General features: G+C 30.5%; 1 long non-coding RNA gene across 1 annotated transcript; it reads left to right on the top strand.

Annotated features, from left to right (window-relative positions):
- The first annotated feature begins 1,731 nt into the window (after nucleotides 1-1,731).
- Nucleotides 1,732-15,423, top strand: LOC105671650 (uncharacterized). Its single transcript, XR_001100657.2, has 4 exons — nucleotides 1,732-3,420; nucleotides 4,435-4,752; nucleotides 9,492-9,673; nucleotides 12,905-15,423. It is a non-coding gene; the product is annotated as an uncharacterized lncRNA (long non-coding RNA).
- Nucleotides 15,424-18,993: the final 3,570 nt, after the last annotated feature.

Below are 18,993 nucleotides of genomic sequence, written 5' to 3'. Positions count from 1 at the left end.
TAAATTTTAACTCAATCAACAAAATTAAATTAAAGCTTCAAAGATATAAAATAGATATCAGAAATTTATTTTTAAATTTATTTTAGCTAGAGATTTTATCTCTACAGAAATATTTAATTATTTTCCGCTAATAAAACGAATGTTTAGTGCTTGGTGATTAATTATTGATAATTCTGTTTCCTGCTAAACTATTGCATCACTAAAACTGCATAAATATGCAACAGTGTGCGTTACTTGTGCATCGCGCGCGTGCACTTTATTATATTCAACATTGGAAATATTTATAATTCTCGGAAACGGAAAACAATGGAAACGCTAACGGTGTCATAAAGATTTCCAGGTTTTGATAAACTCGAATTTCCAAACAAATAGTTTGTATAAAGTAAATTATTGATTTATAGCTGTGTTTTGCAAATTTAGCTCCTTAATTAATTGATTATTACCAATATTTAATCGGCGCATATATAATCCCTTGTTAAAATTATTTACTCGAAAAATATCAATTTATGATAGAAGCAGAAACTTCACAATTACTGCTCAAAAATCATATTCTATTTTAATCATTTTTAAAATTACCGTGTCACTTATTATTAAACAAAGCATATCAAATTTTATCTCATAGTTTTCACGGGAATGATTTATTATAGCAATTTTGCAACATTGATATCCATGATCTTTTATCCAATTAATTTAATTAATACGCTAATTAATTTTAATGTAATAACCTAGCCTTACCTGGAAATCCTGTCGGTGTACGAATCAGCAATTTGGAGTTAGAGGGAACCCATACATCGCCGTAGACCACGTAGATCGCTGGAAACAACCTCCCTCGAGCTTTCCACATCACTGGCTCCTGGACACGTCCCCGCGAAAAACGCTGCGCGATTTTCTCAGCGAAATACGCCTAACGGCAACGAAACACAACCGCCGGTCACGAGCGCCCGTGACGGAATGCTGGTGGAGGACTCGTGCTCGATCTCTCTCCTGTTCGTTACCCCCACTACGTGTGGGAGAGTTACCCTTATGCTTTTTCAAATCCCGCGATGTTCTCTCTCTCGATCATCGATTTTCCTTGCTCGTTAACCTGTAAATCGAGATCAGATGAGTCTCATGTAAAACATGTGTCACGCACGCCTGCGGCGAGATCGAAACCGATGGATTCTGCGGCATATCCGGATGTCACGAATGCACGGAACGCTTCGATCAATCGCCGGCGAGTTTCATAAAATATTTATTCATTTCCATATTCAATTGTAAGATAAAACAGATGCACACACACTACTATCATATCAAAATTATGGAATAAATATCTACATACTAACTCTTCATGTAATTGAGATTGAATTCACTAACGAGCAGAGAGAGATAACAAAAATATTAATTACTGAATAAATAAATATTTTATCCAAATAAAATGAAGTTATTGTGACGCCACTGTACATATCATTGTCTTGTTGTTTCACAATAATAAATCAATATCGTAAATAAAATAATCCGCAAAAGTAAGACAGATAAGAGGTGAAAAGTTTCATAATCGTAAAAATAAACGTAAATGCATAAATTGAAAATATTTTAATATTAAGAATTTAATATTGAGAATATTTTTAATTATTTAATTGTCAGAATACTTATTCTTAAAATATTCAAGTAATAATCGAAACGAACAAAATTCGAAGTGTTCTAACGCTGATTTTACGAAGTTCTAATTTCTCGTGAGTCGTTCATTTTATTTTTTCCTTTTTCAAGGACCACTTTCGCGACTACTAAATTGATAATATCCGTCGCAATTTCATCTCGCTTCGATTTCCTTCCTGGAAATCGGCTATTTCGTCTTCGATCTTTTTTTCTCACTATCTTATCAAAACAGCTAACTCATTTTTCGAGCCTATTTGGCTCTCGTTCGTTTCAATCGCCGTAATAACGTACTGACATACATTTTTTCAAAAGAGACTCTCGTCCAAAATTAACATGTTTTTTGCGACACATTTTACTTCACATTTTGCTACACATTTTAATAAAGCAAAAGATAAATTAATGATTGACGATTATTCCACAAACGTATATTTTTTGCACTTTGTGATTTCGAGATTATGAAAGTCAATTAATATTAAATTTCAATTTATGCTGCATAAAACGCGTCTGACGTTTCTTATTTAAATTGCTATTTTTATTGAAAGTGTACAAGATCTACATTCCTTGTGAAATGCGAGCATATATAAAATAATATGTCAGTAGAAAGTAGACAGCAAATAATGATGGTGTTAAAATCGACGTGTAAATATTTTATAAGATATCTAAGAAAGCGATGATTCATTGATAATGATCTATGATTATTTCCATGTCCAACATCAGTGCTTTTCCCAAGAATGCGATTGAGAAATCGTTAATTACGTAAACAGGCTGTAGTTTGTAATCAATAATATAATGGAGAAATGATTACATATGCAATTTTTACTTTTAATTCTTAGCATTGCGTTGTTATCGCATAATTGCTCCAGTAAGTGCGGTTATGTCATAACAAAAGAATAAATTTATGAATTTGCTGTACAACAAACATTCAAGAGTAAAAATTGAAAATATATTTGTATATGATTGATAATTAAGTTCAAATAATCGATATGATTGACATAGTAATGTTCGTACAATAAAAATAAACCTTTCTATTCTGAAAAGCAGTATGTAAAATGTATTGTGTATTACATATTTTAATGATTAATTAGCCTGGAAACATTCAATTTCCTCAAAATTGCTGCTTTACAACGCAATTTTCCTACAACGCCAAAAATAAACACTTCGCGAAATAACCTCTCTAGCGATTTCCATAAAGTCTTATCATCACAACGCGTAAAGCAAAAGCCGTGTAACCCGAGGGGAAGAGAATACAGAATCATGCCATACCTCCTCTCGAAACGTCGATCATTTGCGCGTGAGATGCTGTCGTACGGCCTGCGGTACTGAATAAATCGCATGATATCACGAGCAGATCCACCGAATTCAAGAATTCGCGACGCGACGCTCGTTCGTCGACTGCTCTCTTTCCCGCGTGCGAGCGTACGCACACGCGTACGATGAACACATAGATACATGAAACACGCACAACCGGTGGGTGGGTACGTTCGTTCAGTTGTCGTCGATCGCTAGCCTAGGTAGTCTGCGCGTCGTCGCTTTATTACGTCACCCGAGGCGCCGCGATGGGCCAATCCGGAAGCGTGGTCCCGCGAGTCACGTGGCTGCCCCTCGCCCCCGCACGCAAGTTCACGCACACTCGCACACCATCTGAAGTCCGTTTAAGTTACCAGCTTGCCAGCCAGCGCGCGAGCGCGGCCACAAAATGGCGACGTCGCGGAGCAATGACCAGTGTGATGTAGCAGCGTCGTCGTGCGCTGTGTCTTGCTCTTTGCAGAGAATATGGATGCCCAGGTTGGTTTGCGTCTATTTGCGCGATTATTTCGAGCGAGAGCGCGACACGTCGGTGTGTCAGGTCGTCTGGAAATTAATGTCATTCGCGCGCCGAATTACGCGCTTCCATTACCGCGCGGTGGACCGCGATTGATTTTTAACGCTAAACTCGACGGTGTGGTCCATACAAGTTGCATCTTCATTTTCCGCTGTCTAGACTCATCACTTTTTGCTTGCAGGTTTAATACATTTATGAATTCTTTTGTAAGATTTTTGAGATTATATTCTATATCTTTTGTTATAAAATTTTTGCATAAACAGATTGTAAAGAGAATATTTTACACAGCAGAAAAGTCATATATCAAATGTATAAGTGTTGAACTGTTTTTATCGTGTTTCTAAACGCTAACATACTTTATTCAACATTTTTTGTTTATGGATTGAATTTATTCTTGTAATAATGCTAAATCTAGATTTGCAGATGACTTTAGCATTTAATGATCTGTTCTCTGGTGTTTAAATAACACTTTTATTTTAAGAAATAACATGGAATGGAAACAAAGAAGAAAAAGATATTGTATCATAAATGATGCAATTTATTTTGATTATTTATAGTAATGCACAAACTAACTTTATAATTTCTCTATTTTAATCCTTGATATGCAATATTGATATCACATCATTTAAAAGTGAAAAATAGAAACGTCAGATATTTCCAGAATTAATTTGATTTATGGAAATGAGAAGTTTCAAGTCAATTTTGATACCAAGTAGATATTTTGAACATTGCACTTAAATTTTTACGTTCTATTAACAATTAAAGCATATTATGGATATGTAAATTGTAAAGGAGTATTTTTGCAGAACTAAATTTTGCAAGTTAAATTAACAATTAACGATAAAAGAATAAATAAAAATTAATATTTCTATTATAAAAGTAGTGCTTATAAGAATTTAATATTTAAAAAAAAAGTATAAGAATAAAATTTCATTTCAAGATGCGAAAAAATATATTCTTTCTCCTTCGAATTTCAGAAAGCTGTGCCGCAACTTTTATTACGTTTCCACGTACTCGTGGAAATTTTATATCCGCGAAAATAATCTCTTTGCCCCACTGCGACATTGAAGGGACGTTTTGATTCTCTCGAATCGGACGAACAGCGGGAGGAAATAAAAAGACGGGACCAAAGACTCGCTGGATAAAGGGAGCTATCGTCCTTCCAGCTGACAGTATGATTGTCCGCCTTTTGCCAGACCACGCAATTTTTAATTGCGACGTACGTCAGCATCACACACACACACACACACACGGCACTCCGCTCTGATTGACTCTGCTTGTGGATACAGAAAAAGGTAGGAGAGAAAGAAAGATAAAAAGAGTGAGCTAATGTAAATCGTGACAAGTTTTTAATCCCGTATTCCAGTCAGAGTTGGATAGTTATTTTTTCTCCAAGTTTGCGAGTGTTAGTCTTACACGTGATATTAATATTGATGGCGTATTTTCCATCCCAAATTTTTTTTTGTTATCGAAAAAGAAAGTAAAATAGAAGGTGTGTTATAAAATTATCAAATATTCTTTTTGCTACAAATGGCCTGTATAAAATTAATCGTGATTCAACAAAAATGTTGATATAATATAATAATTTTTGAGTAATTAACGATTTAAAAGGAAAAATTTCTGATGAATTAAATTTTTAAAGCAAAAATGCATGAAAATTAAATTCTTTTTAATCAATTTTAGATGGTTTTTATCTTAATAAAATTTTTATTGAAGATTTAATAATAAAAAAGATATAAAAAATGAGAAAAAAGTAATAAAATTATGACTTCTTTTATTAAGAAGAATTCCGAGAAAATTGGCCAAAGATGCTGTAGCTAAAAGAATATAATTGTCTGCCTGCACATAATTTTTATTATTAAACCAATAGCTAGTAAACAAATAAATTATGATGATTATCGGAAAGCGTACCACACAAAGCCTTGTACGCTCGTAACTCCCTTCGACTCCCACGAGAAGATGCGAGTAATTCTCGTACATTAACGTTCTCTCGATATGCTAATTGCCATCGCGATAAGACGGCGCGCAACGCTGATTTAATGAAACGACGTGCGCGGCCCACACGATGACAAAATAAAGAACCACGTCGTTTGCGATCAGCTGAGATTCGCGGCGGGATCATCTGGGAAAGTCGGCGGTGGGTCGATTTGCATAGCAGGTTTTAAAGGGCCCCGTAGGTGCTGCAGCAAAGGGCAGACCACACCTCCTGCCGCGAGCAGACAGGAACTGTACTTCTATTGCAGGTACAGCCTGGAAATCGGTAACAAATAATCGATAGTCCCGTCCAGGGACAGACTCTGATCTGACCAATGGGCTCGCCCATCGGGAGGGTAAAGGGCGATCCCTTGCGCGGCACCCCCGTCGAATCCCCCGCCGGAATGGATCAGTATGTTGTCCACACACTACCCCTGGCTACTTTTGGCCCATTGTCAGGATGCCCGATGACTGTTAGACGGCCAAAATGGCGTGTAGAAATGTCCATGATGCGTTATAGTATTTATAAATCCAGTTTGCTTTAATAACGAAGTTAACATAAATATTCAATTAAATTAAGGCGATTAAGTTATTAAGTTAATGACAATATTTAAAATTGGACACTATTTTTTAGAGCAAAAAAGAATACTTTTGCTAAATTATAAAATACTTTGCTTTTGTGACTTTTAAACAAGATTTTTAACGTGTAACCGGAAACCGATTTCGCGTGCGAATGGCTTAACCAGAAGCATCCGATTGCATCGACTGCGGTCGATTTTCGAGAAACCGTTTTACGATCGCGGGAAAAAATTTTACGCGCTTCAAACCAGACAAGAAGAAAGCGAAGCTCCGTTTCTGCATTTACAGTTACTCGTATAATTATTTTTTATACGCTTGACTAGCTTAGAAATGCTGTTATAAGCGCCCGCACAGATCGACGACTTTTTTTCAACCCATTCTCATCTCCCCTTTCTTGCTTTCCTCTTTCTTCGCACCTGGTTGTACCTTAGACAACCACAATTTTACGACCCAATTTTTTCTTTCCTCTTTTCGTGCTAGCTCTGTTCTTGCGACGCGCAAAGAGTATGCATTATGCTCACTAAACCGCACATTTATAAGGCAAATTATTGATGGAAAAAGGATTTTATAACGTCTCACAGGCGATTTTTATTCTAAATGCACAGCTCTATAATTCTTTAGAGAAATGATGACACAAAGTACGTACAATACAAAAAGGAAGCAATTATCTGATTACTGAAGGCGTATTCTCCCACGTGTTTTATCGCATATGCAAATTGTAGAGCAATTAGCACAATAATCAAAGCAATTTAAAAAGTAGTACATATTATCGTAATTTTTTATATTTTTTATATTTTTGTGATATATGCTAATTAAATTCACATAAAATGCAATTAAAATTTTATTTAATCTTTAGCATAAGTATTTTAAAAAAATTATTAAAATTGTTTTTGTACGTTATAATATTTGTTCTCATTATTTTTTAGTATTTTTTTTGTAAAAACTTTTGAAATCTCAATATATTCTCTTTATTGAATATCTAATTAACATAATTATGATTTAAAAAAGAGGTATTATTTTTTTATATGTTTCATGAAACGGATTAAAACGGAAAATTATATTTATAGCATAATAAAAATCCTAAATACTGTCTTCGCGAATAAAGAAGCAAATCTTTTATTGCTTCTTCGAGTTTTACTTCAGTCGACTTGTGCGCGGCTGAGCTACGGGCCTATTGATCCATATCCTGCGCAATTTGTGTATTACAAAGCGAAGAAAGTGCGGCGAGATAACCGACAAGGTGAATTAGTCAGCCATCCGTATTGAGAAAAGCGCCAAGACCACATTCCAGAACGGAATAATCGATGCTAATAAGTTCAGATCGACGGCGAGGCATGGTTTAATGCGTTTTATGTGACTTCATGGAAGAACAGACTAGAGAAAGAGATGTGATGGAAGAAAAGAAAAAGATATACGAACCAGTTATAATGCTTTTTTATCTCAACGTTAAAAATTAAAAAATTAAAAATACATTGGAAAGAATTATCACGGCCGTTTATAAGAGAAGAAAAAAGATTTTATTATAGTAATCGATTTCGTACAAAGATAAAAATTTTTTTTATGGAAGAGAATATTTTATTAATGTGGATTGTTTAAAATTGAACGAAAGGATTTTCCGTATTTCTCATTCAAAACAAGTTGCGGGTTCGCCATTTGTCGAACATGATAATTTCGCATCACAATGCGCAGCTTTTTGTGGAACTCGAGCATTGTGCTCTATTGTACAACTAGACGGATTTGATTCACATTTTTTTCTCGTTCTCTACAACGGAGGCAGCGTAGGAAAGAGTGACGGAGATCCGTTGAAAATCTACGGTTTAATGTAACCTAGCTCGACGCAGAAGGAAGAAAAGGAAGCTAATATACTCGTGGAAAATGAAACACAATGCCTGCAAGCTGATACCGATGCACGGGGATTGACCTAATAGCCAATGGAGTTTTCTATACACCTCCGACACCCTCTATTTCTACGTGAGCGATTGGCTCAATTAAAAATGTCCGTGAAAAATCTGACAGTTTTGTCACATTTGTATTTTTTTTATCAGATGCTTCGAACGTAGAATATTTGTTACTATATATTTTATTCCTTTTTTATAACAATAATATATTGAATTGAGAAAAAATTGATTGATCTGTCACGTCGCGGAGAAAATAATTATATTAAAATTAATTGATTTAATTGAATTTGAATTAATTAAGAAATTTATTTTCGCGTTTCTGAGAAAAATTGATTATGGGATAATTATATCTGCAAAAAGTAATGCATTTTTTACGCTCGTCTGCTTAATTATATCTATCAAACGAGCCAATCGCTCAGACGACATAAGGAAACCGAGCGACGAGAAGTTAACGGATTCACCGTAGAACTTCGGCATTATTTCCACCTTTTCGTAAACTCACGCTCATGCAATTTCAAGGGATCGCGTCTAGGCCTGAATAGGGATGACACGGTTAGGGGTAGCGGGCTACCCCTAAAAATCCAACTAACCCTCTGCCTCAGTCATGTGCGCGTGTACAGGATGCCCGCTGTTTTATTTCTCGCTTTTTTTCTCTCGAATCTAATACGCCGCGTTTTTGTACCGCATCGCCGACACATGTGCGACTTTGCCCGATCTGGGTAATGAGTCGAACAAAAATTGCCACTACAAAACGTGCTGGCGTGACTCGTGAATTGCGGCCGGCGTGAATTTGGCTTTTCACAGGAGAATCTGTTTTTTTTATTTTTTTTTCTACAATAAGGAAAGCCAGTGAGTTTTCCGAATGTTCGAACGTGAGCATGTTGATAATCGATTTCATCTTGTAGCACGTAAAAGGAAAAATTGTGCCTTGACAATTTTGTTGCACGTTATTATTGATTTTTTTTTACATAATATATCTCGATTATATCATGTGTCTAAATTTTTTCCAAAAATTCTCTAGTTAGAAGTTAATAAAAAAATATAATTAGCAGATATTAAGAAATCAAAATTTTTATACAATTTTTTGATACAATAATATATTTAATAATTTATAAAATACTTAGATATTTTACAGAATCACAGTAGGCTAAAATATTTTATATATAAACACTTTTAATAATTTTCTAGCTTTTTATATTTAAGTTATTATATTCAAATATGATATTAATTTAAATTTTTTATAATAATATATCTTGCAACGAACAGTTTTGTTTCAAATAACATTCTTAAAAATTATTCTCTAGCCTAAATATATCTACAAACTATATTTAGATTACACATGCAAAACTACTTACCAGCTATGAATCAGCAACAAAACCGTCGAAGAAAAGAACCGATAATCTGCAGTAAGATCTTAAAATGAAGATGAACGGAAGATCGTAGTAAGATTCTTCTTGCCTTCTCTCTTCGCCGAGATCTTGAATTTACACGGCGGCGTATACGATTGATTTTCTCCGTCGCGCAACGGTCGAACGAACCTGTTCGGCAATGGAACAAATTACCAAAGCTATTGCACGTCACAGATTGCCATTGAAGTTCCTTGGACTCTTCTTGTTGTTCTCCAACAACGGCGATGACATCCGTCAACTACCGTTAGGAACCACAGAAAAACTGGAGCATTGTGCGAAACGAAATGCGGTTTCATTGACTTCACGCCGTGGCCACTTCGATTTCTTTACACTTCTCACCAATCATTGTTCAGAAGGTCAGTGATGCTTTTCCTTAATTCTTTGTTTTTTTTATTGACACATTAAAATTAGTTAATAAATTTTAAGAAACACTGGAATAAACTGTTTATAATTTTGATTATCGAGTAAAGATTATGCACAATATTTTCTTTAAAAATTTAATGTATCTTTGGTTTAAAATTATGTTGATATTATTAATATTAAAATTGTGTTAAAATTATGTTAATATTAGGTAACCAAAAAAGTTTTTACCGTTTTTCGTTAGTCATAATTCTCGGAATTGTTTATGTTGTCTAGTCTAATCATGACTAGTTGTACAGGGAATTTTCTTTTTACTGTAAAATATATACCTACTTTACTTTATTTAGTTACTGCATATCAAGTTGTAAAGTTTAAGTTAAATAAATATGTTAACCCCTTTAATATCTGTTTAAGTAAGCGTGATTCATGTTTATTTATTGTACAAGTTAAAAAACTTGGTTCCAAAACGTTAGAAAGCGTTAGTTTGCCAAAAAATTTGCTCTGCATTTAAAGAAAATGCAGTAAAGAAAAGAACCGCCCAGCATTAGTTTAAAAAATTTGCATTAATTTCAGATTTGCACTACCAGGGATAAATCCCTGAAAGATGCTTCCCTGACGGGGAAATAGACATCCCTGAATTATGACGAATTGAAAGTAGCAAATTCGTGGCAAATTCGAAATTAACGTACAAAAAATTTGCATTCAATGTATGTTACGAAACCATCAGATTATATTTACATCAGTTCTTAAACAATTCCGAGAAATATGATTATCGAAAAATGGGAAGAACTTTTTTGGTGATCATTAATTTGGTGATCACCTAATATGTAATCTTTTATATTTAGTATTACTTTATTTATAAACTTTGTTTATAAACACGAAATAACCACAAAATTGCTTACATTCTAAAAAAGTAAAGATATCTTACCTTTATTGGAGTTATAAAATTATAGATTTTTATTTAACATTTGTCAGGAAAATTATTAATATATTTTGTATTATTTATATTATTTATATCGTAACAGTAACATAGAATTTCGGAATATTTCAGCAAAGTTAACGAAATCAATTTTAACATAACGTAATATATGTATAACATAATTAATGATCACACATATACACTTTGTATATAATTGTTAAAATAATACATTTGCAATATCTGAATCACTACGAGATTAGATATAAAATTACGCGACGCGAAAGAACACGTGGCCTTACCGGTAACATACTGAAGCTTGAAGAGCATCGAGTTCGTCGTCCTATGTGCGATCGGGGTTGAGTTATTATTATTTAAAACAACCCTTCGAGCAATCGTGCAGGGGGTAAAGCTTCGAATCAGGAGCTGTAGACTGGAGAAAGGGGGAACTCTAAAAAGTAGGAAGGGTGAACAGTTTTGGGTCCAGGTGCTAGCAGCCTCCGAGGGTTAAAAAAGGGGACACGTAAAAGGGGGTTTTTCCGTCTTTCTTTCTCTCTATTTTTTCATTCTTTAACTCCGCGATAAAAGAGAATCTCGGACGGGAATACGTAAGGTTTCAAAAATTTGTTCGATCTAGTAACGTAAATAAAAAACTTGAAATATGAAATTATTATATCACATAAATATAATTAAAATAAGAAAAAGAAAATATATATATCGCTAAGATGTATGGATTTAGTTTATTAGAATGTTTATGTCTTATGCAAAAGAGAATATGAACGTTTCAATTTACATTATAGATATAAAATTTAAAATACATAATGGATTATTTCTATATATGTTAATTAAAATAAATTGTAATGTAAATTAAAGCTATTTTGAAGTAAGTGAGCATCTTTTGCTTTTGACTTGTATATCACAAAATTGTGACAACTTTGATATAAATGATCTATCTATATTAAAAAAGAAAACGTTTTATCTTAGATTTTGCGTTTAGTACATGGAAAGCCTTTAAACGTCCCAGAAAATGTGATATGGATATAAAGTTATGGAGCGCAAGTTGGTGCTTTGTAAGAGATAAATAGTAGAAGAAACAGTATTTAATTACGAGAAAATGCTATACTATACATCCATCTAGCGTCGTAGAATGCTATTATTTTTATTTGCATTCATTTCTATTTTTGACCCAAATTTTGTATTTCTACTTTCTTCAAATCTTCATATATAAAGTCTATAAATGTTAGTTTAACAAATTATATTTATAAATTAGAAAAGTAAAATTTTAATAAGAAAAATGTTTTGTATTTAACTGTTAGGAGCATACAAAACAAAATTAATACACATTTGTATAATAATTATGTAATGAAAAACATCCATTATTTGATACTCTATCCTTTTTATAGAAATTGAGAAGAATTTGTTATTTATTAATATTAATTTAAAAATATTATCCAATTAACACATAATCATGTATCTAACTTTTGTGATTATAAAATCATATTTATATATAATCGATAACAAGATTTGAAAATAAATAATTATTTTTTTAAAAGTTACAAGAATATTCGCTATTTCTATACTAGAATAGAAATAGTGAAAGAAAGCCCATTAAAAACTCTGATACTCTTCTCTTTCTATTACTTAAATGCTATAAAAAAAATTATCTTTTGAAATACGTTTACGTTTTATAAAAAAAATTTTGCTTTCAAAAAATAGATACTGTATTAAGTATTGCTTATGAACTAAACGATTAACGTGCAATATATATATAGAGACGTATATAAGATTTCAACTACGAGAAACTATTTTTTCTGTTTGGCCATCTAGCGACAAAAATTCTATTCAGTCTTTCAGGTAGTCTAAGGCTAGCCTTTATAGATTAATATTTTAATTAGTTATTTAGATCTGATGTTCTTGAAAATTTTCTTTTAAGTTTACTTCTCTTAGGTAAGAGAGTTATGTATTTTTAGTAGGTTTTTTTACCTATAAAGTCTATTATTAGTTTTTCGTTGTACATTCGCATATAATTCGCACATTTTGTATAAAGGTGAAATTGTTCATAGATATCAAAGAGTCAGTGTTTTAGGAGTTTTCGTGTACATTTTTATGTATATAAATAGACCTACATATAAATATACATATAATATAGAAGAAATTCACAATTTAAATATATCTAAAATTTTTTTGAAGATAAAATATAGAGTAATAAATAATATTTAGTAAAATCTAATAATAATAATTTAGAAAAATTATAATAATAATAATTAAAATATTAAATAAAATCATCTAATACAATTAATACAATTTATAGATGAGGAAGAAATAAGCGCTTTTCTAAAAAAAGGAACGTTGAACATATAGTGGATTTATCTTTCTACTTACAATTGGAAAAACATAGATTTATTTTGGATTTCACTCAGTAAAACGTCTTCTCAAAAAACGTCCAAAAAATGTGTTATGGATATAAAATTGTTTGATATGTTATTCTTAATATATCATATAATATAGTTACAATATGTAATCTTGAATACGAGAAAATGCTAATGTACTTATCCATCTGGAGGAGAGAAATAAAAGTACTGTCTGTTAATCAATTATGTTCTAGTTTACTTGTACCAAATTTAACAAGCTAAGTGTTTATATATCAAATATAACTAAAATTTTTAAATTTTATGTAGACAGTTTTAAATATATGTAGACAGTTTTTTTTAAATATATATTTAATATATGTATATATATTTTAGATGTGTTAATAAATCTAAATAATTATTTTTTCTTTGTAGACAAATCTCTAAATTATACACTATATTTATTTTAAATATATTTAATTTGTTGTAATAAAAAAAAAGTATATGTCGAAGATACATGTTTTTAAAGTTTTAGATTAATATTTAAAAAAATTAAAGTAACAAATTACTCATTAAGATGTATTTGTATCAAACCAAAGATTAACACGTTAAAACGATACAGAATTACGATACAGAATCTTTGCAATTAAAAAATTATATCTACAATTTAATGATGTTATTATATATATATATATATATTCGAAAATATCATCAAATAAAATTTTCTGCTAAATAGTTTTTTACGGAAATTTGCTACTATTAAGAAAAGATAATCTATGTAAAAAATTTAGTATTCTTTACCTTCATTAAATACACTAATATATATGTATATATATATATACATGAAATTTTTTATGATTAAGTATAATAATAATAGAGCATATCGAGCCGGATGCGATTGTATGCGCGTAATAAATTTTATTTTTCTAAATTTAATCGGGTTTTTCAAAATTAAGGCTTACTGCCAAAAAATGTAATAAATACATATATTGTATATTGCTTATAATCATATAGTAAATGTGTAATATATATAAAGAAATATAACAAGTTTTAACTATGAGAAACTATTCTCATGTTTGGCCATCTAATGATAAATCACAGAACTATTTTTAGATATCTAATATTTTATAGTATAACTGGAAAAAAGGTTGCTTTACTTTTATTTAATTTATTTTTACAAGTGTATTTTTGCATTAATTTTTATACATAATATATAAAAAAACTTTAATTTAAAGAAATTGTTTATATTGTTACATTTAAAATTGATTTTTCTACTACATATTTGTGTTTACAGGATTAAATAAAGATAACGCTTATATTAAAAAAGAAATGTTTAATAAGGAAATTAATAACATAACTAACTAATCGCATTTATATTATATTTTGGTAACATTTTTTTAGTACACTTGAGAAGAGAAATTGTGTTCTTTCAAGTTTATTTATTATTTCAGCAATAATTGGATTGAGATTGCATATTGATTTCTTTATTATTGATATTTTTGTGTTAATACAACAACAATATATTTGATTGTGACTATTGGCAGTGCATTAAATAATACCTTGCATGCTTTGTGCAATAATTATACATATATACAAAGTAAAAGAAACCAACGTTTCAATTACTTAAAAATGTAACACAATATAAAATAATAAGTATATTTAAGAAAATTGAATTAAATATGTCACAAACATATAGTAAAAGAATATAATCTTAAATACGAAAAAATAATGTAGCATTCTTCCATCTAGCGGTACGAAATAGAATTTTTGATAAGTCTATTTTTTTCTGTAAGAGCTCTATATTACATAAAATAAAGAAATAGTTCATGTCAAAATTTATCAGAATGATATATGAAACATCTCGTAAAGTGTTCACTTTTTATTTATTTATTTTCTTTAGTAACATGATTTCTTTAAATCATACGTTATTAGAAAAAATTAAAATCACTGAAATTTACAAAACATATAAGATTTATAAAATATTAACTTTTATTAGAGATGTGTATCTTTTTTAACAAAACATAATTTTTTCTAAAATACTTGTTTTGTAGTATCAAAAATTAAGAAAAATTATTTAAGGTGTTAAATTATAATCGCTTAAACTCATATTGTAGTATCTTCTAGATATTAATAAGAAATATTTGAATTCTCTCTCTCTCTCTCTCACTGTTTATTCATTGTCCATTTTTATTCAGTAAACATTAGATTGTTGCTGTAATTACAATACCATCATCGATGTACGTTATTTTACCTAAATGACAAAAGAAATAATATTTGTTTTCCGAATTTACATTAATAATCACTTTTTTAAAATGCTTTTGAAAACTATAGTATACAGAGAGAGGGTGGTCCACGGAACTGCGGCCGGATTCTAGCACTTGTTCTGTTGAAGATAGAAGATAGAAGATTGAAGATAGAAAAAATGATAAAGGCGAAAGTTAAATGGCACAACATGAAAAACTTTTCCATCGACTCGTTTTTTCACAAGTGATGCAACAGAAAAGTGCAACTGCAATTGCAATTATGCCATTTAACTTTCGCCTTTACCATTTTGTTCTATCTTCAACGGAACAAATGCCAGAACCTGGCCCAGACTCGTGGACCACCGTGTATAGAAAATTATAAAATATATAGGTTGTTTCGAAAGGATGGGACTAAATTTATACAGCGTGTTAATGAACTCCAGTAGATGAAAAAAGTTTAGATGAATCTACGTCCGAAAATACTTTGTTAAAAAGTTGTAAACGTTTAAAGATTTACGAGCAGAATTGTTCGGTAATTATTCCAACTAGGCGCTGGCTGTAAGAAATTAAATATTCCTTCGGTAATTAAGTACCTTTACGATACATGCATAAATTTAATTTGTTATATCTGTACAACCATGCCGTCCTCCATATGGTTCTCGCAAGGGTTTACTCAGAAGAACCTCCTCTACAACATATCTGAGCAGCAGAAAAATCAGTGAGATGTATCCTAATCTGAATAATCACCGAACAATTCTGCTTGTAAATCTTTGAACACTTGTAACTTCTTAATAAGGCATTTTTGGACATGGATTCATATAAACTTTTTTTATCCACTGAATCCTATTAACACATTGTATTGAATTTGGTCCCAATCTTTCGGAACACTCTGTATGTAATAAAATTATGCAAGGTCTAAAAGAATTCAATAAAATTAATTAAAATTAGAATATTGATATATAAAAGAATTGATGAATGAAATGTAAAGATACTGGAGAAATAATTGCGTTTTGAATAATCAAAAAGTTGTAAGCGTACTTTAATAGATCGAGTATTGCTTATCTATATTATTCATATTAAGGGAATATTTTACTTTTGGCTTTATATCAGGCAGTTGCTCATCAAAAACGTTCCAAAAAATGTATTATGGATATATAAAGTTGCATGTCATGTCCACATCTGTATTGCATAGATATAATAAAAATATATGATCTTTATTACGAGAAAAGTATATAGTATTTGTCCATCTAGCGGTAAAACAAGGTAAAATTTTCAAAATGAAAGAGAAAGATATAAATAATAAGGTATACAAAAGGAAAAAGGAAGACATAAAATATAAGAAAAAAATATTGAAATAAGGATTTATATATATATGTTTATTAAAATACTTACAATTTAAGATTTTCTTCTAAATTAAAATTTTATTTCTTACGTGAGCATCTCATACAGTACAGAATTTTCTAGCTATATATTGTCACATACATCAATAAGTTGCAATAAGTTACAATGAATAATTTTAAAATATGTGATATTGATAATATTATGAAAGTACGAAAGGATAAATGGATGAATAAACAGTGTATTAAAGAAAAACATTTGAGTAACGATAGAAATTAATATGGGAGAATAAGAGAACGAAGAAATACATAATACAAAATTAAATTTTATTACTCTTATTATTAATCATTAAAAATAAATTATGTTTGAATTAATATAACGTTTTCTTACTACATCCAAAAAATGTAAGTGTTGCCACTTATTATATTGAATATGACTTATGAGTATTTAACTGCACGGAAGATATATATATAGAGAAGTATGTGAAAGTATAACTACGAGAACCTTTTTCCCAGTTTGGCCCTCTACTGATGGGTCACAGAAGTATGCCCAATTAGTCTCTACACATTTTGAAATGTTATTAAAGCGATACACAAGATAAATTTCGCACTTTCCTTTCGTACTGTCTTTTGCAGAAACCTACAGGTTTATACGTAAACTTTTTTCAGATACTATCGCATTTGTATTTTTTTCTTTAATATAAACAAATGTAAATGCATTTTTAATGTTACCCTTTTTTTACATTTAATTAGTGTCAGAAATTGTGTCATTGTAATAAGCAAGGTAAGCAATAATTTCGGTGTCCGCTCTATGACAATCATTCTTATTAGCATATTAGGAATAGAGGATAGAAACATAAATATGTTTAACAAATCTCTATGTTTAATGATCATTGATGCACCGATGTTTCGCTATTGATATCATGAATCACGCTACATCGATATTTTATATCAACGCTTTCGTCGATGCTTTTATTTCTTTGCACACTTTACATTATTAATCTACTTTCTGTATCGATCTCGATCGTTCATCTATTGTTTCTAACGAGCGCTGTTTACGTTTTACTAATTACATCTGTGGAATTTTCATTATTCTAGAAATGCAAACAAGTTTAAATCATTGATCTCTCTATCTTTCTCTATATGGGAAAATTAAAACCTGCATACGTTTAATAATATACAAGTGTAACAATCACAAGATAAACAATCATTATCGAAAGACGATCAATCTGACATTAACTGTTCGAGTGCCACGAAGAGCGATTGTGCTTCTTCTTTTATATACAAATAATTAATTACTTGTACATAATTAGTTACTTTTTATAAAGACGGAAGAAAAAGCATCGATTCGGTGATGGTCGGTCAAGTCCTAACAGTCGCGGTAGAAACCAAGTGCATTTGCATTGGGCCTACCTGCCTTGCGTGGCACCTTCGTCATATACTCTCGTGATCTTTTTCGGCACTCAAACGATTAAATAATAATTTGTCTTACGTTATTGTGAAGTTATTCGATATAGTGATGAACTTCAACATTGAAAGAAAAAACCATTCTAAAATTATATTCTTAATAAGTAATTTATAATTTTTAATGTTTGCTGTGCATTGATCTCTCTTAATTATTATGTGATGAATAAATTAATTTTTGATCTAATTATGGTCAAGATTTTTGACTACTGCCAAAAAATGTAGAAATTATATAAATTTCTTATATTAAGTTTTGCTTATATACATGTTTAGCTAATGTGAAATATATATAAGGAAGAATAGTGAAGTTAACTGCAGGAAACTGTTCGAAATTTTGGCCATCTATCGACAAACATTTAATAGTAGTTCTCAGGTAAAAACTGTGTAGTCTCAGATAGTCAGCTTCTACAATTGGAATTTATATAGGCATGAATAATCAAATCATGATATAATTAACGTTATCTCAAGTTTCCATCTAGCCAGAAGAAATAGGAAGTGATATAATTAAAAACTCTTAAGATCAAATATAGAAAAATTTTTTTAAAAAATTTTAAAAATTTTAAACAACCAAAAAAATACAAAATATGAAAATAAAATATTAAAGTCATTATTTGTGTGTGATTGTGACATTCTAACAATTGTAATTCCACTTTTTTAATTTAGATTTTTGTTTTTTGAGCAAGCTATCAACCTTTCGATGTAAACATTTGTGCATAAAGTGTATGGATATTAGGGATAGTAAATTGCATCTCTAAATACGAAGCATGTATTTAAATAAAAAATGTAATAACACTATAGCAATGACTAGATCATTATTATAAATTAGCTACAATAAAATATAATTAATTTGTCTATATGTATTTAAAAAGAATGTTTTATTTTAGATTTTGTATCAGGTAACTAAAACCCCTAACCGTTCTAAAAATTGTATTATGGATATAAAGTTATTTGAAATACTTAAACTTCGTACACTACACAGAAGAAGTAATAAACGTAAATGATTTTTAA

Source organism: Linepithema humile, chromosome 4 (assembly GCF_040581485.1).
Source record: "Linepithema humile isolate Giens D197 chromosome 4, Lhum_UNIL_v1.0, whole genome shotgun sequence".
In the NCBI taxonomy this organism is placed as follows: Eukaryota; Metazoa; Arthropoda; class Insecta; order Hymenoptera; family Formicidae; genus Linepithema; species Linepithema humile.
The sequence above is the reverse complement of the archived record's forward strand: the minus strand, read 5'-3'. Positions and strand labels throughout refer to the sequence as shown.